Raw genomic sequence first — 22,641 nt, forward strand, 5'->3', positions numbered from 1 at the left:
TCGTGTGAATTTCTGCGTACCTTCCCCATGGTAAGTGAGAGTGTTGCTTCTACTGCTCGTCTTGTTGTGAATATTCCTTGATCTTCCTTTGTGTGAATTCGCCGAAGTTTGTGATTTTCTCCTGGTAGTCGGGGGAGGGAGTTGTTGCCCGAGTGGCCGTTTGCTTACCGTAATTACCATATGTAAGTGGTCACGCACAGAGGGGATTGTCGGGAAGAGATGGCTGTTTGAGGAAGCTCCCATTTACCGTATTACAACATTTCAACAAAACAACATAACACAACACCACCGTTGTTTATTTTTACAGTGCACACAGTGTCCGCGGTGTGGTGAAAAGAGGGCAAGAGAGGAAATTAAAACAGAAGTGGATTTATAGTTAGAAAGAGTGCTAAAAAAGAGAGATTTTTTTTTTTTTTTTTTTTTTTTTTCTGAAAAAATCCATAGATAAGACGCACCGTTATATAAGCCGCAGGGGCCAAAAAACGGGAAAAAAGCCGCGGCTTATAGTCCGGAATTTACGGTAATTTTGACACCCCTAACATATATGCACACATACACTACATAATACTGTATGCACACATACACACTACAAATACACACTCATACACACTACATATACGCACACATACACACTACATATACGCACACATACACACTACATATATGTGTATCATGTGTGTGTGCCTGCGTGTTTAGACATGACAGCCAGGTGATGAGAAATCATCTCCATACCCTTTGCCTTTTTGTTGATTCTCTCTGGTCCAGAAATCAAATGTATTCAGACAGCATCCAAGTGGCTGATTCACTTCTGATTATTCACAGCAGAACAGATCAGAATGGGCTGCTGATTTGATCTAACAACTTCTTAAAGAAGGAGACAGAGAGAAACGCAGCAGTAGACATATCCACTCCCGTCTATACTGAGAACATAGATATTGATTTGATACAGCCTTGCTTTAAGATTGTTAAATCAATGCATAAGAAGCAGAACAGCACTTTCGTGTTTAGGTCACAAATCCTTACGAAGGTAGCGTCTGCCTCGCTTGTCAGTAGAGCCCGACCGATATATCGGTCCACCGATATTATCGGCCGATATTGGCTTCTAACCGATATATCGGTATCGGCCGATATGTTGGCCAATTTGCTGATTTTTTTTTTTTTTTTTTTTAAGTTTGAAAGTTTTTAAGACAACATGCTGTGTCTATTTGAACTTTTTTCTTAACTCAAGTTATTTTTTCTATTTGTGTTATTATATTCCTAGTTATTTATAATGATGAAATTCCCAGTGAAGCTTAGTTTCATTGCATTGATGTCATTTTGGACAATAAAGTTTATTGATAAGCCCTAAAATATCCTGCAATACATTACATATCTCAAGTCATGTCAAGTCATATCTTTGTCAAGTGTTTGATATTTGAGGGATCATTGCAAAAAAACGAATATAATGTGTATATATAATATAAGAATATCGGCCGATATCGGGATTTTTTTTTACTCCCTAATATCGGTATCGGCCTCAAAAATCCAGTATCGGTCGGGCTCTACTTGTCAGCACGCTTCGATGCCGTCAATGGTTTTGTCACATAGCTGCGAGTCTAACTTGCTAATACATAATGCATAATGTCCATCATCATTTTCAAATCAGTCTCTGTCAAGCACTCACTGGGCAGAGCATGGTCATTAGAAATAACACAGCTGAGGAAATCTGACCTTTTGTGGCGTCTGGGCACCCATCCCATCATTAGACTATTATTTTTTGTTTAATTATGATCTTTCCTCTAACCCCGGAGCCTCTGTCACTCCCTCTCTCTCTGCTCCTCCTCCTCCTCTGCACTCTCTCCTCTCTGCTCCTCCTCCTCCTCTGCACTCTCTCTCTCTGCTCCTCCTCTGCACTCTCTCTGCTCCTCCTCCTCCTCTGCACTCTCTCCTCTCTGCTCCTCCTCCTCCTCTGCACTCTCTCCTCTCCGCTCCATATCTGGCCATGACGGAGGCTCGGCAAACTCATGCCTGATTGCCTGATTAGTCAGGTGACATGGAGGAGAGGAGAGAGACTAGAGAGAGGAGAGACAGAAAGAAAGAAAGAAAAACCCTGTGGTAGACTATAACAAGAGGAGATCTAAACACCCCTAATAATAACCTATTATAATAACCAGATGGACTAATAATAACCTATTATAATAACATGTGACAGATGGACAGACATTTGTTGAGTCTACCATGGTCTCCCCCAACACACATGCAGAAGTTTCAGTGTGTCACACGTGTGCGTGTGTGTGTGTGTGTGTGTGTGTGTGTGTGCGTGCGTGCGTGCGTGCGTGTGTGTGTGTGTGTGTGTGTGTGCGTGTGTGTGTGTACGCATCAGTAACTCCAGAGAAGGTAAGAGATAAGCCAGCTGAGGCCTGCTCACAGCAGAAGGATATCAGGAGGAAACTAGTCTCTCTTGTACTGAGCAGTGAGATCCTCAGAAGACACCAGAGGCACCTCCTCCTCCCTCTGCTTCAGTGCTCATCAGGAGAAGTACAAGACGTTCTGTATCGCTGCCACATCTCAGCCAAACCATCCTCACCAAACGACAACAACAACGACAACCAATGCCCCCAATATGCAATAAACAGAGTGAGGAGGATGAGAGGGAGATTGAGGGGGGGGGGGGGGGGGGGTGTTACAGCAGATCAGATCTAATAAATACTGGGTGCACGACTGTCCTCCCTATAGATCACTGGCTTAGCTGCCAGTAAAAACTCATAAAGTCCTGTCTCCTGTCCACTCCACCGCTTTACACACAACAAGCTAATCACTGCTATTGCTACAGGTAGGCACAGTCCTGTGTGTGTGTGTGCGTGCGTGCATGTGTGTGCGTGTGTGCGTGTGCGTGTGTGCGTGTGTGTGCGTGCGTGTGCGTGCGTGTGTGTCAGGATTTGAGTGCTTGCACTTTTATTCAGTGATATTCTACTGTGCTGCACAACCCACACAGGCCAGAGGCTTTGGAGCTAAAATATTAAAGGGATAGTTCATATTGAGGTAGGCTACTTAAAGAGATTATTTGTTTGGGCGATTTGCAATTTACCTTGCCATCAAACAGCCCTTTGCTTTGGCACTACATCTTCTCAACCTTAGAACGTCCGTATTCCTACGCATTTCGTGAACAGTAATACATTTCTTTTTTTTTAGTCCCTCTTCACACTGACGAGATCAATTTAACCCTCTCTGTTTAACTGTATTGGGGTTGTTGCACAAACAATTAACCATTACAGCAGCAATTATAAATTGGCTCAATATGACTATCAGAACATCTATACAGTACAAATCAATCAATCAAATCATGTATAGCATAAAAACTACTGATCACGTTGATGGCCAAATGGCAAGACGTTTCTCACAAGTGTTTTACTTGTGCTTTCACGTGTATTACTGTCTTACTAGTGTTTTAAAATACACTTTATTTGTTATGTTTTCGATATTCCAATAAACTCCAATATGCATTGGTAAATATTTAGTCTTGGTCTTAGGTATACATTAGTATATTTTGTTCATTAGTTGCTATTCCCTTGTGACAGGATGAACAACAGCATAAAAAATGAATCTGAAAAAAAGAAAACATTAACAATATAATTGATCGATGAGGCTGGTTTTCCAGCCTGGCGTGAGGACTGGAGAGAGACTCCAGGGGGGAGGGGGAGAGGGGGACCGGAACCACTCCAGCCTCTCTCACTCTCACTCTCTTCATCTCTCCATCTCCCCCTGCCTCCCCTGGTCTCTCCCTCTCCCCCTGCCTCCCCTGGTCTCTCCCTCTCTCTCTCTCACTCTCTTCATCGCTCCATCTCCCCCTGCCTCCCCTGGTCTCTCTCTCACTCTCTTTATCTCTCCATCTCCCCCTGCCTCCCCTGGTCTCTCTCTCTCTCTCTCCCCTCACTCTACATCTCTCCATCTCCCCCTGCCTCCCCTGGTCTCTCCCTCTCTCTCTCTCACTCTCTTCATCGCTCCATCTCCCCCTGCCTCCCCTGGTCTCTCCCTCTCTCTCTTCATCTCTCCATCTCCCCCTGCCTCCCCTGGTCTCTCTCTCCCCCTCACTCTCTACATCTCTCCATCTCCCCCTGCCTCCCCTGGTCTCTCCCTCTCTCTCTTCATCTCTCCATCTCCCCCTGCCTCCCCTGGTCTCTCTCTCCCCCTGCCTCCCCTGGTCTCTCTCTCCCCCTGCCTCCCCTGGTCTCTCTGTCTCTCTCTCTCTCTCTCCCCCTGCCTCCCCTGGTCTCTCTCTCCCCCTGCCTCCCCTGGTCTCTGTCTCTCTCTCTCTCTCTCTCTCTCTCCCCCTGCCTCCCCTGGTCTCTCCCTCTCCCTCACTCTCTTCATCTCTCCATCTCCCCTGGTCTCTCTCTCCCCCTGCCTCCCCTGGTCTCTCTCTCTCTCTCCCCCTCACTCTCTACATCTCTCCATCTCCCCCTGCCTCCCCTGGTCTCTCCCTCTCTCTCTTCATCTCTCCATCTCCCCCTGCCTCCCCTGGTCTCTCTCTCCCCCTGCCTCCCCTGGTCTCTCTCTCTCTCTCTCTCTCTCTCTCCCCCTGCCTCCCCTGGTCTCTCTCCCCCTGCCTCCCCTGGTCTCTCTCTCCCCCTGCCTCCCCTGGTCTCTCCCTCTCTCCCTCACTCTCTTCATCTCTCCATCTCCCCTGGTCTCTCTCTCCCCCTGCCTCCCCTGGTCTCTCTCTCTCTCTCTCTCTGGGGACCTCTGGCTAGTATTACAGAGTTACCGCCTACAGCTCTTCCTGTGAGGGTCACACTGGGTTGAGGGAGAGGACTGGGAGCTGAGTGGAAACGGGAGCAGCTCCTCCCGCGGGCACAGCAGGGGAAAGCTCCTGACCCCGGCTGCAAGCACACGTCCTCGTTATGAAGGTAGGAGTGGCTTCAGCTGCAAGCACACGTCCTCATTATGAAGGTAGGAGTGGCTTCAGCTGCAAGCACACGTCCTCATTATGAAGGTAGGAGTGGCTTCAGCTGCAAGCACACGTCCTCATTATGAAGGTAGGAGTGGCTTCAGCTGCAAGCACACGTCCTCATTATGAAGGTAGGAGTGGCTTCAGCTGCAAGCACACGTCCTCATTATGAAGGTAGGAGTGGCTTCAGCTGCAAGCACACGTCCTCATTATGAAGGTAGGAGTGGCTTCAGCTGCAAGCACACGTCCTCGTTATGAAGGTAGGAGTGGCTTCAGCTGCAAGCACACGTCCTCGTTATGAAGGTAGGAGTGGCTTCAGCTGCAAGCACATGTCCTCGTTATGAAGGTAGGAGTAGGGATGGGTATCGTTAAGGAATTAACGATACTACTACTCTTATCGATACTGCTTATCGATCCGGTACTTTAACGGTACTCTTATCGGTACTTTTTGTTATTTTTAAGAGAAAAAAACAGAAAAAAATGGTGCTGGTTGTTGTCGGTTCTTTTCGTTATTTTTAAGGGGAGAAAGAAAAAATAGTTGCAAAATCTTAATGGGTGCGTTTTTATTAAATATCCAGCATTATATAAGAATTATCTCCTACCACTGCCAATACCAACATTCAGCTAGGGAAAGCATAAATAAAGCACGACAGTATCTGTCTGCTGCACTTGCCCCCAAATCAAATAAATATCCCCCCCTGCTCTGGAAATAACATTTCTTTAGGACAACTGAGAGATGATGCTCTGTTGATTTATTTCAGACTGGGTTTTTGATTATTAACACACCCAAACAGCTGGATAATGTTTACAGCTACTCTCGACTTAATCATCCATGTTCACATCCTACCTGATGACGAGGTGGGTCCGTTTATCATGGGTAACTACAACCGGGTCATTATTGACAGATGATGAAGTCGTGTGAGCTAGCTTGTCGAAAACTGTGCATTTCTCTGTTTGTACCTATTTGATGCACTTTAGTGTTTAGACAAATTGCTCGTGTTTCCACCGCTGCTAGTGAATGATTTATCGCACTTATGACAACGTGAATTGTCAGCATCAACTCGAGTGAAGTACAACCAGACTTTTGATCTCTCCTGTTGATATCAAAGAGAAATATGCTCTCAATTGTATAGCATGGTACTTTACGATGTTACCTGAATGCAACACAGGTGACGACAGCCAATGACATGCACGGAAAACTAATGCGTGTATGTGTGTGTGTGTCTCTGACCCTGTGTCATTGTCAAAGAATAGACAGCTCCGTGTGTGTGAAAGAACCACAGAGAGAGAGAAAGAGAAACTGCTCGTTTACATTTATTTCCTCCGTCTTGCTGCTACTCTGGGAGTGCACGCGAGAACTGCTGCATTAACCCACTCTAACATCTCCGTTCTTTCTTAACGTGTTGCGGTCTCTGTTCTCCTCGGCTCAGCTGCCTTCCCTTCAGTGTGTGCATGTGTGTGTGCTGCCAGCCCCGCCCCTCCTCAGTCAGTGTGTCGGCTCCTCGCTGGCAGCTGCCTGTCTCTCGTCTGATGAGAGACAGAGAAAGCAACGCGGAAAAGAGGAGCTGGATCTCATTTCTCGTTCGGAAATCGCAAAAATCACATCACAGGCATGTCTTATGGAGTTGGTGCGAAAAAACAACGTTTATGTAGCAAATAAATAGGAAATCTATTTTCTTAATTTCTCCAGTACCGATAAGAGAACCGTTAACGTGAAAGCTTATTGATCCTCCGGTATCTCGAAATCCGGCCCCGGGGCCCGTTTGGTACCGGGTCTCGGTACCCATCCCTAGGTAGGAGTGGCTTCAGCTGCAAGCACACGTCCTCGTTATGAAGGTAGGAGTGGCTTCAGCTGCAAGCACACGTCCTCGTTATGAAGGTAGGAGTGGCTTCAGCTGCAAGCACACGTCCTCGTTATGAAGGTAGGAGTGGCTTCAGCTGCAAGCACACGTCCTCGTTATGAAGGTAGGAGTGGCTTCAGCTGCAAGCACACGTCCTCATTATGAAGGTAGGAGTGGCGTCCTAATCATTTCCAAAATTCTAAATGTTATCCTTTTCCTTGTCATCTATAGTGGTTATTTGCATAAAAACACACATTTTGATGAGGAAATGATGGTATCTTTATTTAAATATGTGCGCTATGTGATGTATATTCCCACTTGTAATCTTGGATATGGGGTCAGTGTGGAGACTTTCAAAGAAGCTTCCAGATCAGTGTGTTATGTTTTCAGGCTGAATAGTTCTCTCTTACTTGGCTCCACACCCAGACACTGACTGCAAGGTGAAACTCACAATATAAACCTTCTCTCCTCTGCACTCTTCCTCTCGCTCGCTCTCTCTCTCTCTCCGTCTCCCATCCCTACACCATCCCTACCCTTTCTCTTCTCCTTTGGCATTTTCATCCCTCCTCATCCCCTCTTTATCAACACCTTCTTAAACATCAAATTCACGGACTTTTCAAGGACTTTCCAGTAGGGATGTTCATCAGTTATCGAAAATCGATAATTGATCGTTAAGGATTGGAATCGATCATGTGGAATTTTTATCGATTTTGTTATTATTAATTTTTTTTATTAATTTTTTTTTGGACTAGGTTTGGGTGGAATTCGTTCCTCCTCGCCCCACTCCATTGCACAGCCGACTAACGTGAGGTGGAGCTTCATATAGTCTCTACTTTTCTGGCTGGGCACGGGCCTTTGTGCCAACAAAACAGTTTTAAACATGGGGAATTCACACGGGCATGTGCCGGGGACAGCAGAGTGTTGGAGAGGAGACACATTGAAATAAAGAGTTAATTGAGGACACGTTGTCTTTCGTATTTTCTGCCATAGGCATTCATTTTGTTTAAAAAAAATATATATATATATATATATATATATATATATATATATATATATATATATATTATTATTATTATTATTAATAATATGATCGATAATCGATAATTGATCGTTAATTTTCCCCGATTTTCGATTATGGAAATTTTTCAAAATGAACATCCCTACTTTCCAGACCCAATTCCCTTAAATTCAAGGATCCAACACAGCACAGTTTGAGACACGGATCAAAGTTAATTACTGTCTCAAGTTTCTCAACACTGATAATTTTTATAACGAGAACTATCAGCTTTACAGAACTCACAGACAACAATTAAAAAGAGAGAGAGAGGCTTGAATGTATGAACACTTCTCAACCGTGCTGTGTTACCAGGGCCCAAAATTAGAGACCGCCACCCGCCAATGGCGGGCATATTTTAGCTTTGGCGAGTGACATAAAAGGGCTGTCCGCCACGTGGCGGGTAACAAAATAGTCATGTAAAATAATTTAAAATGCGGTGTGTTTTGGTCTTACGACAGTCGCCTTTATTGCAGCCCCCAATCTCTCCTTGCGCGTCATCTCCGGCCTCACTTTTGGCTTGTTTACGAACGTCACATCCGCTACTCTTCTGTGCTGACTGGCCGTGGCCATCTGCATTCTGCAGCGCCTGCTTGCAGTGCAGGGAGCTAACGTTACGCCGGTCCGCCTGCTATAGCTAAGCTAACGTTAGCTTGATATAACGTTAAATGGGTTACAATGTGGAACCATATCGAGGGAGTAAGCCGGCCGCTAAAAAGAAAACCCACCGCGGCTTTCTCAGACGAAAAGGATGAAGTGGCAGCGAGAGCGGGACCACCTAACAAAAGAAAGTTTCGAGAGGAGTGGAAGTGTGGCGATAGCGGTGTTTCAAGAGACTGGCTACAGTATGATGCTGGGGCTGTAGTGATGAGTTGTTCCGTGTGCCGCAAGTATGCCAAAAAGAAAAATAGAAACAACACGTTTGTCATCGGTAGTAAATCAATGAAGCTGGAAGCCGTTTGTGACCATGAACAGAGCCAGTGTCACATTGGCTGCAAAGAGAAGTAGAGAGAGGGTGAGGAGTCTGAGGAGTTATGTTTACAAAACCTTCAAATTTACTTCTGTTCGGTTAAATCCTGCAAAGAGGGTAGAGAGTGAGGAGTCTGATGTTTAACATTAGGTTACAATTTAAGCTCAAGATTGACTTGACATGTATTGATTAATCAATCATCAATCAATATATTAAAATAATTTGCTTCAAATTTTACTCTGGCCTCTTATTTAAGTGTGTATTCTTCAACGTAATACCTTATCTACTTGAAATGTACTGAAGAAAATGTATATATATGGATATATGTGACACAAAAATGTGTTGTTTTTTGGCCGGTAAGAAATATGCTTGGCGGGTCGATTTTTTCCATCTACCCGCCACTGGCCGGTGGGTCAAAAAGTTAATTTCAGGCCCTGTGTGTTACAGTAGTACACGTTCAGTAAAAAAAAAAAAAGAAACAAGACAAAACGTCCATTTCTATTCTTGCACAACAAAAATATAGATTCAAACACTTTCAATGACCCGTGTCTATGATGTCTATTTACAAAAACTTTCAAGGCTTTCGAGGACCCGTGGGATAAACCTGCTTATTCTGCGCTATGACAAACTACTTTGTGGGAGAAAACCTCCGAGGGCTGATGGCCAACACACATCATTCTATGGAAGGAATAATATGCGGACATGATGCCCTGACTTTGTCCTGCAAACAATACAGGAGAGAGGGCAAAGAGCAATTTAAGTCATGTGCTTTTGTTCTCTGTATGTCCTGTTCTGGTTAAAGGCTAGCTCTAGACCTCAGTGTGATGACTACTTCCTGTTCTGGTTAAAGGCTAGCTCTAGACCTCAGTGTGATGACTACTTCCTGTTCTGGTTAAAGGCTAGCTCTAGACCTCAGTGTGATGACTACTTCCTGTTCTGGTTAAAGGCTAGCTCTAGACCTCAGTGTGTTGACTACTTACTGTTCTGGTTAAAGGCTAGCTCTAGACCTCAGTGTGATGACTACTTCCTGTTCTGGTTAAAGGCTAGCTCGAGACCTCAGTGTGATGACTACTTCCTGTTCTGGTTAAAGGCTAGCTCTAGACCTCAGTGTGATGACTACTTCCTGTTCTGGTTAAAGGCTAGCTCTAGACCTCAGTGTGATGACTACTTCCTGTTCTGGTTAAAGGCTAGCTCTAGACCTCAGTGTGATGACTACTTCCTGTTCTGGTTAAAGGCTAGCTCGAGACCTCAGTGTGATGCCTATACTTCCTGTTCTGGTTAAAGGCTAGCTCGAGACCTCAGTGTGATGCCTATACTTCCTGTTCTGGTTAAAGGCTAGCTCTAGACCTCAGTGTGATGACTACTTCCTGTTCTGGTTAAAGGCTAGCTCTAGACCTCAGTGTGATGACTACTTCCTGTTCTGGTTGAAGGCTAGCTCTAGACCTCAGTGTGATGACTACTTCCTGTTCTGGTTAAAGGCTAGCTCTAGACCTCAGTGTGATGACTACTTCCTGTTCTGGTTAAAGGCTAGCTCTAGACCTCAGTGTGATGACTACTTCCTGTTCTGGTTAAAGGCTAGCTCTAGACCTCAGTGTGATGACTACTTCCTGTTCTGGTTAAAGGCTAGCTCTAGACCTCAGTGTGATGACTACTTCCTGTTCTGGTTAAAGGCTAGCTCTAGACCTCAGTGTGATGACTATACTTCCTGTTCTGGTTGAAGGCTAGCTCTAGACCTCAGTGTGATGCCTATACTTCCTGTTCTGGTTAAAGGCTAGCTCTAGACCTCAGTGTGATGCCTATACTTCCTGTTCTGGTTAGAGGCTAGCTCGAGACCTCAGTGTGATGCCTATACTTCCTGTTCTGGTTAAAGGCTAGCTCTAGACCTCAGTGTGATGACTACTTCCTGTTCTGGTTAAAGGCTAGCTCTAGACCTCAGTGTGATGACTATACTTCCTGTTCTGGTTGAAGGCTAGCTCGAGACCTCAGTGTGATGCCTATACTTCCTGTTCTGGTTAGAGGCTAGCTCGAGACCTCAGTGTGATGCCTATACTTCCTGTTCTGGTTAAAGGCTAGCTCTAGACCTCAGTGTGATGCCTATACTTCCTGTTCTGGTTAGAGGCTAGCTCGAGACCTCAGTGTGGACAACTCCGGGCAATTCAACCCAGCTTGTTACTAATGCTGCCGTTTGCGTGTTCTGACCAGTGGTTCTGACATGATGGTGTCTCTCACAGGGAAGGAGGACAGGCCTGGAGTATGGTGAACTAGCACCAGTGGGAACCTGCAGCAACGGTAGGATTTTAGTTCACTTTTTGACTTCAACCCTTGTAAAAAATACTCTATATTATCTCATTTCCTGGCAAGTACCAATTTGAATGTGAATTAAAAACAACATTTTGGCCTTAAAAACCAAAATTCACAGAAAGATGAAGAATGGTAAGTTTATCTTTGAGTCAGACACTAAGCCTCGCGCCACTTGGTCTCCATAGGGTTCCATTGCCGTTGCCACCCAGTGAGCGGTTTGTTTACCAAAATGATGCTTGCTCGGCTAATCCCTCATATAGAGACAGTCTGCATGTCTGGGAACGCCCATACAGGCTCTAGGAACGCCCACAATAGACGCTGGGTTAGCTGGCTCAGCCTGGCTGGGGGCGTGGTCAGGGTGGGGTAAATCCTCCCATTCTATCCATTCAGCAAAGTTAGAATTTAGCTGATAGCCCAGCCCAGGCAGACACGATCGGGGATTTAACCACCGCAGTAAACGCACATCTGGGCAGACGTCTTGTGTTCTGCTCTAGAACCCCCAAACCTGTAGTTTAGAGCCGCAGCACCGTCTTTTGGTGAGTCAGCCCATGAGTGAGCCCACTCGCACCCACCCATTCTCCATGCTCAGAGGTGCCACTCCACACACAGGCAAACATGAAGAAGGTGCCAGTGCCAGCCCGCAAGCGTGTTCAGATGGAACTGAATGATGATGTGCAAGGTAGGTAAACTTTACATCTATGGTGTCAGACTAAACACACTCTTGCCCACACAAGGAACTATTTCATAGATCAATCCTACAGTATTATCTTAATGAATTTGAATAATTTTTACTGCGGTCACTGCTGCAATAATTTAATTTCTATGTACGGTTTCAAATATAATATTTATCTAGAGCTATATAGTAACTGGTGGCAGACACCTATGACATCACTGATGATGTCATAAGATGATGCCATAACGCTTAAACAGCTATGACAGGCTGGCTAGATCCAAGGCCCAGGGGCGGCGGCCCTTACATCCCTTCATTTTCACTGATGAATGATAAGTATCACAAACTGAAGGAAATTGTATTAATGTATTAATCGTGTTTTTTATTAGGCTATGTTTGCATGTTGATTTAAATGTCTGCTGAAAATAAATGTATTTTATTTTTCAACAAATGATTTAATCTCAAACTAATATTTATTTGTATATGCTGTCACTTCATTGTTTGAGAGAACAAATTGCAACTTGACATCCAGGTCAAATGCATTCAATCCATAATCCAATGAACACAAAGAGCTATAAATAAACCATTAAAGCTTATAACCTATATATTATGACATGATGACTAATGGAAGGGCATAATTGCAATCTGACAGTAAAATAAAATCAATATTAGACTATCTAAAATGACACAAAGACACAAAGGCATGGAATGGTTAGGCCTAATCTCCCTCACCATAACAAAGTACAAGGACATATAAAAGCAAGGTGACTAAAATTGATTGATTGATAACTTTATTGATTCAATAAGAGCAGAATTGTGCAAGACAATACAACAAAAATATTGATCAAAAGGAATAAAACACAATAAAGCCCAAGGGCTTGTTTCCATTGTGGTCCTTTGTGTGGGACAAGTGGAGTGAATATGTGTGCAGGTGTGAGCGCGTGTGTGTGCGATAAAAGTAGAGGGCTATTTCTTCCACCGTTGACTGCAGAGCTGGAGTGCTTACGTTGCATGGACAGATTTGGCGTTAGGCATTTGGATTTTTCTTCATCAGCTGGATGTCTGCATCCACCATCTGTTTCACCAGCTCCTCAAAAGTCACCTTTGGCTTCCAGCCCAACTTCTGAAGTGCCTTAGTGCTGTCACCCTGTAGGTAGTCCACTTCAGTGGGACGGAAGTATTTGGGGTCCACCTTCACGTGCACCACCCCTGTCTCCTGGCAGCGGCCGACCTCCTTCTCATCCTTGCCCTCCCACACAATGGTCTTGCCCACATGCTGAAAGGCCTTCTCCACATACTCCCTCACACTGTGCACCTCCCCCGTGGCTATGACAAAATCCTCTGGCTCCTCCCTTTGCAGCATCAGCCACATGGCCTCCACGTAGTCCTTGGCGTGGCCCCAGTCTTTCTTGGAGTCCAGGTTGCCCAGGCTGAAGCTCTCCATTTGGCCCAGGAGAATCTTCGCTACAGAAAGGCTGATCTTTCGAGTCACAAAGTTTGAACCTCTCCTCGGGCTCTCGTGGTTGAAGAGGATTCCATTGCAGGCAAACATGTTATAGGCCTCTCGGTAGGTCACCACGATCGAGTGGGCATAGAGCTTAGCAGCACCATAAGGTGAGCGGGGGTAGAAAGGTGTGCTTTCTGTCTGAGGGTTCTCCTTGACTTTGCCGTACATTTCGCTGGTGGAGGCCTGGTAGAAACGCACACTGTTGCTCAGGCCACACGTCTTTATGGCTTCCAACAGACGCAGTGTACCTACACCATCCACATTAACTGTGTACTCAGCCAAGTCAAAAGAGATATTGACGTGACTCTGAGCCCCCAGGTTGTAGATCTCTGTAGGCTTGACCTGGTTGATGATCTTCACCAGGCCCGTGCTCTCCGTCAGGTCGCCATAATGCAGCTTCATGTTGCCCTCGGTGTGTGTCTGGGGGTTCTGGTACAGATGTTCGATACAACCCGTGTTGAAGGAGATGGAACGGCGCACAACGCCATGGACCTCGTAGCCTTTCTCTAGCAGGAACTCGGCCAGGTAGGATCCATCCTGTCCGGTGATGCCCGTGATGACAGCCACCTTCCTCTGCCTTCTCAGCTCTCCGTTCATCCCGAGGCTCTCGGACGACTCTGTGCACTGGGCCATGGCTTAACGACTGGATCTTTGCTGCACACAGACCGATACTCTTGACTGACCAGATTCCTGATGAATATGCAGCATCACTCACTGATATCATCACCGATGACATTGCAATTGCTCGAGTGACATCACTGATGACATCACAGATGACATCACATTTGCCAGAGTGTGAAATCCCCCCACACACATTATGACATCATCAGAGATATATGACATCACTATAGAGTAACGCAGCGATGACGTATTTTTGTAGTCGGAAGGCAGAAGTCCCGGACTTCCTGGATCTTACGGGGAAAAGTCAATGGGTTTTTAGAATGGGGATTTCACTTAAATGTATAAAATAAGGTCTGTGGTTAACAAAAGTTTATGAGAGTAATTTGGGTTCAGCAGGATAATCTTCACAAACGTGAATCACTTTTATGACTTTTGAAACGTAAATGCGTTTTTTTAATGTGATTTTTAGAAAACCCAGCTATTATAATGCGGAAGTTAATAGCATGAGTTGTGCCAAACAAACGTTAATATCTCAAAAGCTATACATCACATCGCTTATATTTCGACATTCTGAGTGAGAGCAGAATTACCTCAAGAGTTTGATGTATAATACATGCATGTTGTGTTAAAGTTGTGTGAACTTTTGCAGTTTTTAAAATGTCAATAAAGTTAGCCGGCTAGAGTCAGACACTAAAGCCCAATTTATGCTTCGTCTGCCGACACTTTTGAAATGGTCGCCGACAGAAATGAGGACTTGAATCGACACTTTCAAGTGTCTGCGAGCAGCGTCTGCTACCTGGTGAAATGTCTAGTGTCGCTGACTACGTCACATAATGTCGCGCAAGTCTGATTGGCTATATAGACGGGCACGCGCGACTTCCTTGTTTTAGTTTTCGCTGAAATGAAATTAATGAGCGTGTCCCCGGTATTTTTATCAGCCTGTCCTTGATGTATGACTTCGTGAAAATCACAAAGAACACCGTGACCAACTTCCCAGAGAGAGAGGAAGTGATTGTGTGGTTGTGTGTCGTTATACAGTATGCGGCGACGTGGGTTCACTGACAGCATTCCCTCTCTTGCCTGTCTGCACTGCACTAGTTCTCTGCCTCCCTCTGTCTCTAGCGTCACGTGACCGTTGCGCCGTGGAGAGAAGCATAAATGCAGCAACATGAGCGACACTTTATTTTTCGTCTGCGACCATGTGCTGAGCGACACGTTCTAATAAGTATAAATTAAGCTTAAGCCTTGCGCCACTTGGTCTCCATAGGGTTCCATTGCCGTTGCCACCCAGTGAGCGGTTTGTTTACCAAAATGATGCTTGCTCGGCTAATGCCTCATATAGAGACTTGCAAACATGAAGAAGGTGCCAGTGCCAGCCCGCAAGTGTGTTCAGATGGAACTGAATGATGATGTGCAAGGTAGGTAAACTTTACATCTATGGTGTCAGACTAAACACACTCTTGCCCACACAAGGAACTATTTCATAGATCAATCCTACAGTATTATCTTAATGAATTTGAATAATTTTTACTGCGGTCACTGCTGCAATAATTTAATTTCTATGTACGGTTTCAAATATAATATTTATCTAGAGCTATATAGTAAGTGGTGGCAGACACCTATGACATCACTGATGATGTCATAAGATGATGTCATAACGCTTAAACAGCTATGACAGGCTGGCTAGATCCAAGGCCCAGGGGCGGCGGCCCTTACATCCCTTCATTTTCACTGATGAATGATAAGTATCACAAACTGAAGGAAATTGTATTAATGTATTAATCGTGTTTTTTATTAGGCTATGTTTGCATGTTGATTTAAATGTCTGCTGAAAATAAATGTATTTTATTTTTCAACAAATGATTTAATCTCAAACTAATATTTATTTGTATATGCTGTCACTTCATTGTTTGAGAGAACAAATTGCAACTTGACATCCAGGTCAAATGCATTCAATCCATAATCCAATGAACACAAAGAGCTATAAATAAACCATTAAAGCTTATAACCTATATATTATGACATGATGACTAATGGAAGGGCATAATTGCAATCTGACAGTAAAATAAAATCAATATTAGACTATCTAAAATGACACAAAGACACAAAGGCATGGAATGGTTAGGCCTAATCTCCCTCACCATAACAAAGTACAAGGACATATAAAAGCAAGGTGACTAAAATTGATTGATTGATAACTTTATTGATTCAATAAGAGCAGAATTGTGCAAGACAATACAACAAAAATATTGATCAAAAGGAATAAAACACAATAAAGCCCAAGGGCTTGTTTCCATTGTGGTCCTTTGTGTGGGACAAGTGGAGTGAATATGTGTGCAGGTGTGAGCGCGTGTGTGTGCGATAAAAGTAGAGGGCTATTTCTTCCACCGTTGACTGCAGAGCTGGAGTGCTTACGTTGCATGGACAGATTTGGCGTTAGGCATTTGGATTTTTCTTCATCAGCTGGATGTCTGCATCCACCATCTGTTTCACCAGCTCCTCAAAAGTCACCTTTGGCTTCCAGCCCAACTTCTGAAGTGCCTTAGTGCTGTCACCCTGTAGGTAGTCCACTTCAGTGGGACGGAAGTATTTGGGGTCCACCTTCACGTGCACCACCCCTGTCTCCTGGCAGCGGCCGACCTCCTTCTCATCCTTGCCCTCCCACACAATGGTCTTGCCCACATGCTGAAAGGCCTTCTCCACATACTCCCTCACACTGTGCACCTCCCCCGTGGCTATGACAAAATCCTCTGGCTCCTCCCTTTGCAGCATCAGCCACATGGCCTCCACGTAGTCCTTGGCGTGGCCCCAGTCTTTCTTGGAGTCCAGGTTGCCCAGGCTGAAGCTCTCCATTTGGCCCAGGAGAATCTTCGCTACAGAAAGGCTGATCTTTCGAGTCACAAAGTTTGAACCTCTCCTCGGGCTCTCGTGGTTGAAGAGGATTCCATTGCAGGCAAACATGTTATAGGCCTCTCGGTAGGTCACCACGATCGAGTGGGCATAGAGCTTAGCAGCACCATAAGGTGAGCGGGGGTAGAAAGGTGTGCTTTCTGTCTGAGGGTTCTCCTTGACTTTGCCGTACATTTCGCTGGTGGAGGCCTGGTAGAAACGCACACTGTTGCTCAGGCCACACGTCTTTATGGCTTCCAACAGACGCAGTGTACCTACACCATCCACATTAACTGTGTACTCAGCCAAGTCAAAAGAGATATTGACGTGACTCTGAGCCCCCAGGTTGTAGATCTCTGTAGGCTTGACCTGGTTGATGATCTTCACCAGGCCCGTGCTCTCCGTCAGGTCGCCATAATGCAGCTTCATGTTGCCCTCGGTGTGTGTCTGGGGGTTCTGGTACAGATGTTCGATACAACCCGTGTTGAAGGAGATGGAACGGCGCACAACGCCATGGACCTCGTAGCCTTTCTCTAGCAGGAACTCGGCCAGGTAGGATCCATCCTGTCCGGTGATGCCCGTGATGACAGCCACCTTCCTCTGCCTTCTCAGCTCTCCGTTCATCCCGAGGCTCTCGGACGACTCTGTGCACTGGGCCATGGCTTAACGACTGGATCTTTGCTGCACACAGACCGATACTCTTGACTGACCAGATTCCTGATGAATATGCAGCATCACTCACTGATATCATCACCGATGACATTGCAATTGCTCGAGTGACATCACTGATGACATCACAGATGACATCACATTTGCCAGAGTGTGAAATCCCCCCACACACATTATGACATCATCAGAGATATATGACATCACTATAGAGTAACGCAGCGATGACGTATTTTTGTAGTCGGAAGGCAGAAGTCCCGGACTTCCTGGATCTTACGGGGAAAAGTCAATGGGTTTTTAGAATGGGGATTTCACTTAAATGTATAAAATAAGGTCTGTGGTTAACAAAAGTTTATGAGAGTAATTTGGGTTCAGCAGGATAATCTTCACAAACGTGAATCACTTTTATGACTTTTGAAACGTAAATGCGTTTTTTTAATGTGATTTTTAGAAAACCCAGCTATTATAATGCGGAAGTTAATAGCATGAGTTGTGCCAAACAAACGTTAATATCTCAAAAGCTATACATCACATCGCTTATATTTCGACATTCTGAGTGAGAGCAGAATTACCTCAAGAGTTTGATGTATAATACATGCATGTTGTGTTAAAGTTGTGTGAACTTTTGCAGTTTTTAAAATGTCAATAAAGTTAGCCGGCTAGAGTCAGACACTAAAGCCCAATTTATGCTTCGTCTGCCGACACTTTTGAAATGGTCGCCGACAGAAATGAGGACTTGAATCGACACTTTCAAGTGTCTGCGAGCAGCGTCTGCTACCTGGTGAAATGTCTAGTGTCGCTGACTACGTCACATAATGTCGCGCAAGTCTGATTGGCTATATAGACGGGCACGCGCGACTTCCTTGTTTTAGTTTTCGCTGAAATGAAATTAATGAGCGTGTCCCCGGTATTTTTATCAGCCTGTCCTTGATGTATGACTTCGTGAAAATCACAAAGAACACCGTGACCAACTTCCCAGAGAGAGAGGAAGTGATTGTGTGGTTGTGTGTCGTTATACAGTATGCGGCGACGTGGGTTCACTGACAGCATTCCCTCTCTTGCCTGTCTGCACTGCACTAGTTCTCTGCCTCCCTCTGTCTCTAGCGTCACGTGACCGTTGCGCCGTGGAGAGAAGCATAAATGCAGCAACATGAGCGACACTTTATTTTTCGTCTGCGACCATGTGCTGAGCGACACGTTCTAATAAGTATAAATTAAGCTTAAGCCTTGCGCCACTTGGTCTCCATAGGGTTCCATTGCCGTTGCCACCCAGTGAGCGGTTTGTTTACCAAAATGATGCTTGCTCGGCTAATGCCTCATATAGAGACTTGCAAACATGAAGAAGGTGCCAGTGCCAGCCCGCAAGTGTGTTCAGATGGAACTGAATGATGATGTGCAAGGTAGGTAAACTTTACATCTATGGTGTCAGACTAAACACACTCTTGCCCACACAAGGAACTATTTCATAGATCAATCCTACAGTATTATCTTAATGAATTTGAATAATTTTTACTGCGGTCACTGCTGCAATAATTTAATTTCTATGTACGGTTTCAAATATAATATTTATCTAGAGCTATATAGTAAGTGGTGGCAGACACCTATGACATCACTGATGATGTCATAAGATGATGTCATAACGCTTAAACAGCTATGACAGGCTGGCTAGATCCAAGGCCCAGGGGCGGCGGCCCTTACATCCCTTCATTTTCACTGATGAATGATAAGTATCACAAACTGAAGGAAATTGTATTAATGTATTAATCGTGTTTTTTATTAGGCTATGTTTGCATGTTGATTTAAATGTCTGCTGAAAATAAATGTATTTTATTTTTCAACAAATGATTTAATCTCAAACTAATATTTATTTGTATATGCTGTCACTTCATTGTTTGAGAGAACAAATTGCAACTTGACATCCAGGTCAAATGCATTCAATCCATAATCCAATGAACACAAAGAGCTATAAATAAACCATTAAAGCTTATAACCTATATATTATGACATGATGACTAATGGAAGGGCATAATTGCAATCTGACAGTAAAATAAAATCAATATTAGACTATCTAAAATGACACAAAGACACAAAGGCATGGAATGGTTAGGCCTAATCTCCCTCACCATAACAAAGTACAAGGACATATAAAAGCAAGGTGACTAAAATTGATTGATTGATAACTTTATTGATTCAATAAGAGCAGAATTGTGCAAGACAATACAACAAAAATATTGATCAAAAGGAATAAAACACAATAAAGCCCAAGGGCTTGTTTCCATTGTGGTCCTTTGTGTGGGACAAGTGGAGTGAATATGTGTGCAGGTGTGAGCGCGTGTGTGTGCGATAAAAGTAGAGGGCTATTTCTTCCACCGTTGACTGCAGAGCTGGAGTGCTTACGTTGCATGGACAGATTTGGCGTTAGGCATTTGGATTTTTCTTCATCAGCTGGATGTCTGCATCCACCATCTGTTTCACCAGCTCCTCAAAAGTCACCTTTGGCTTCCAGCCCAACTTCTGAAGTGCCTTAGTGCTGTCACCCTGTAGGTAGTCCACTTCAGTGGGACGGAAGTATTTGGGGTCCACCTTCACGTGCACCACCCCTGTCTCCTGGCAGCGGCCGACCTCCTTCTCATCCTTGCCCTCCCACACAATGGTCTTGCCCACATGCTGAAAGGCCTTCTCCACATACTCCCTCACACTGTGCACCTCCCCCGTGGCTATGACAAAATCCTCTGGCTCCTCCCTTTGCAGCATCAGCCACATGGCCTCCACGTAGTCCTTGGCGTGGCCCCAGTCTTTCTTGGAGTCCAGGTTGCCCAGGCTGAAGCTCTCCATTTGGCCCAGGAGAATCTTCGCTACAGAAAGGCTGATCTTTCGAGTCACAAAGTTTGAACCTCTCCTCGGGCTCTCGTGGTTGAAGAGGATTCCATTGCAGGCAAACATGTTATAGGCCTCTCGGTAGGTCACCACGATCGAGTGGGCATAGAGCTTAGCAGCACCATAAGGTGAGCGGGGGTAGAAAGGTGTGCTTTCTGTCTGAGGGTTCTCCTTGACTTTGCCGTACATTTCGCTGGTGGAGGCCTGGTAGAAACGCACACTGTTGCTCAGGCCACACGTCTTTATGGCTTCCAACAGACGCAGTGTACCTACACCATCCACATTAACTGTGTACTCAGCCAAGTCAAAAGAGATATTGACGTGACTCTGAGCCCCCAGGTTGTAGATCTCTGTAGGCTTGACCTGGTTGATGATCTTCACCAGGCCCGTGCTCTCCGTCAGGTCGCCATAATGCAGCTTCATGTTGCCCTCGGTGTGTGTCTGGGGGTTCTGGTACAGATGTTCGATACAACCCGTGTTGAAGGAGATGGAACGGCGCACAACGCCATGGACCTCGTAGCCTTTCTCTAGCAGGAACTCGGCCAGGTAGGATCCATCCTGTCCGGTGATGCCCGTGATGACAGCCACCTTCCTCTGCCTTCTCAGCTCTCCGTTCATCCCGAGGCTCTCGGACGACTCTGTGCACTGGGCCATGGCTTAACGACTGGATCTTTGCTGCACACAGACCGATACTCTTGACTGACCAGATTCCTGATGAATATGCAGCATCACTCACTGATATCATCACCGATGACATTGCAATTGCTCGAGTGACATCACTGATGACATCACAGATGACATCACATTTGCCAGAGTGTGAAATCCCCCCACACACATTATGACATCATCAGAGATATATGACATCACTATAGAGTAACGCAGCGATGACGTATTTTTGTAGTCGGAAGGCAGAAGTCCCGGACTTCCTGGATCTTACGGGGAAAAGTCAATGGGTTTTTAGAATGGGGATTTCACTTAAATGTATAAAATAAGGTCTGTGGTTAACAAAAGTTTATGAGAGTAATTTGGGTTCAGCAGGATAATCTTCACAAACGTGAATCACTTTTATGACTTTTGAAACGTAAATGCGTTTTTTTAATGTGATTTTTAGAAAACCCAGCTATTATAATGCGGAAGTTAATAGCATGAGTTGTGCCAAACAAACGTTAATATCTCAAAAGCTATACATCACATCGCTTATATTTCGACATTCTGAGTGAGAGCAGAATTACCTCAAGAGTTTGATGTATAATACATGCATGTTGTGTTAAAGTTGTGTGAACTTTTGCAGTTTTTAAAATGTCAATAAAGTTAGCCGGCTAGAGTCAGACACTAAAGCCCAATTTATGCTTCGTCTGCCGACACTTTTGAAATGGTCGCCGACAGAAATGAGGACTTGAATCGACACTTTCAAGTGTCTGCGAGCAGCGTCTGCTACCTGGTGAAATGTCTAGTGTCGCTGACTACGTCACATAATGTCGCGCAAGTCTGATTGGCTATATAGACGGGCACGCGCGACTTCCTTGTTTTAGTTTTCGCTGAAATGAAATTAATGAGCGTGTCCCCGGTATTTTTATCAGCCTGTCCTTGATGTATGACTTCGTGAAAATCACAAAGAACACCGTGACCAACTTCCCAGAGAGAGAGGAAGTGATTGTGTGGTTGTGTGTCGTTATACAGTATGCGGCGACGTGGGTTCACTGACAGCATTCCCTCTCTTGCCTGTCTGCACTGCACTAGTTCTCTGCCTCCCTCTGTCTCTAGCGTCACGTGACCGTTGCGCCGTGGAGAGAAGCATAAATGCAGCAACATGAGCGACACTTTATTTTTCGTCTGCGACCATGTGCTGAGCGACACGTTCTAATAAGTATAAATTAAGCTTAAGCCTTGCGCCACTTGGTCTCCATAGGGTTCCATTGCCGTTGCCACCCAGTGAGCGGTTTGTTTACCAAAATGATGCTTGCTCGGCTAATGCCTCATATAGAGACTTGCAAACATGAAGAAGGTGCCAGTGCCAGCCCGCAAGTGTGTTCAGATGGAACTGAATGATGATGTGCAAGGTAGGTAAACTTTACATCTATGGTGTCAGACTAAACACACTCTTGCCCACACAAGGAACTATTTCATAGATCAATCCTACAGTATTATCTTAATGAATTTGAATAATTTTTACTGCGGTCACTGCTGCAATAATTTAATTTCTATGTACGGTTTCAAATATAATATTTATCTAGAGCTATATAGTAAGTGGTGGCAGACACCTATGACATCACTGATGATGTCATAAGATGATGTCATAACGCTTAAACAGCTATGAC

The 22,641-nt window shown here is 44.9% G+C and overlaps 1 protein-coding gene and 3 pseudogenes across 4 annotated transcripts in view; all 4 read right to left on the minus strand.

Annotated features, from left to right (window-relative positions):
- Positions 1-22,641, minus strand: part of dab2ipb (DAB2 interacting protein b) — a 239,474-nt gene that overhangs the window by 46,144 nt on the left and 170,689 nt on the right.
- LOC310780352 (GDP-mannose 4,6 dehydratase pseudogene) lies at positions 12,776-13,903 on the minus strand (annotated as a pseudogene). The gene has a single exon. The product of its transcript is annotated as a GDP-mannose 4,6 dehydratase pseudogene (transcript).
- LOC310781786 (GDP-mannose 4,6 dehydratase pseudogene) lies at positions 16,313-17,440 on the minus strand (annotated as a pseudogene). Its single transcript has one exon. The product of its transcript is annotated as a GDP-mannose 4,6 dehydratase pseudogene (transcript).
- Positions 19,850-20,977, minus strand: LOC310780398 (GDP-mannose 4,6 dehydratase pseudogene; annotated as a pseudogene). Its single transcript has one exon. The product of its transcript is annotated as a GDP-mannose 4,6 dehydratase pseudogene (transcript).

The sequence above is a fragment of the Poromitra crassiceps genome, assembly GCF_964638095.1.
Source record: "Poromitra crassiceps genome assembly, chromosome: 8".
NCBI lineage: Eukaryota > Metazoa > Chordata > Actinopteri > Beryciformes > Melamphaidae > Poromitra > Poromitra crassiceps.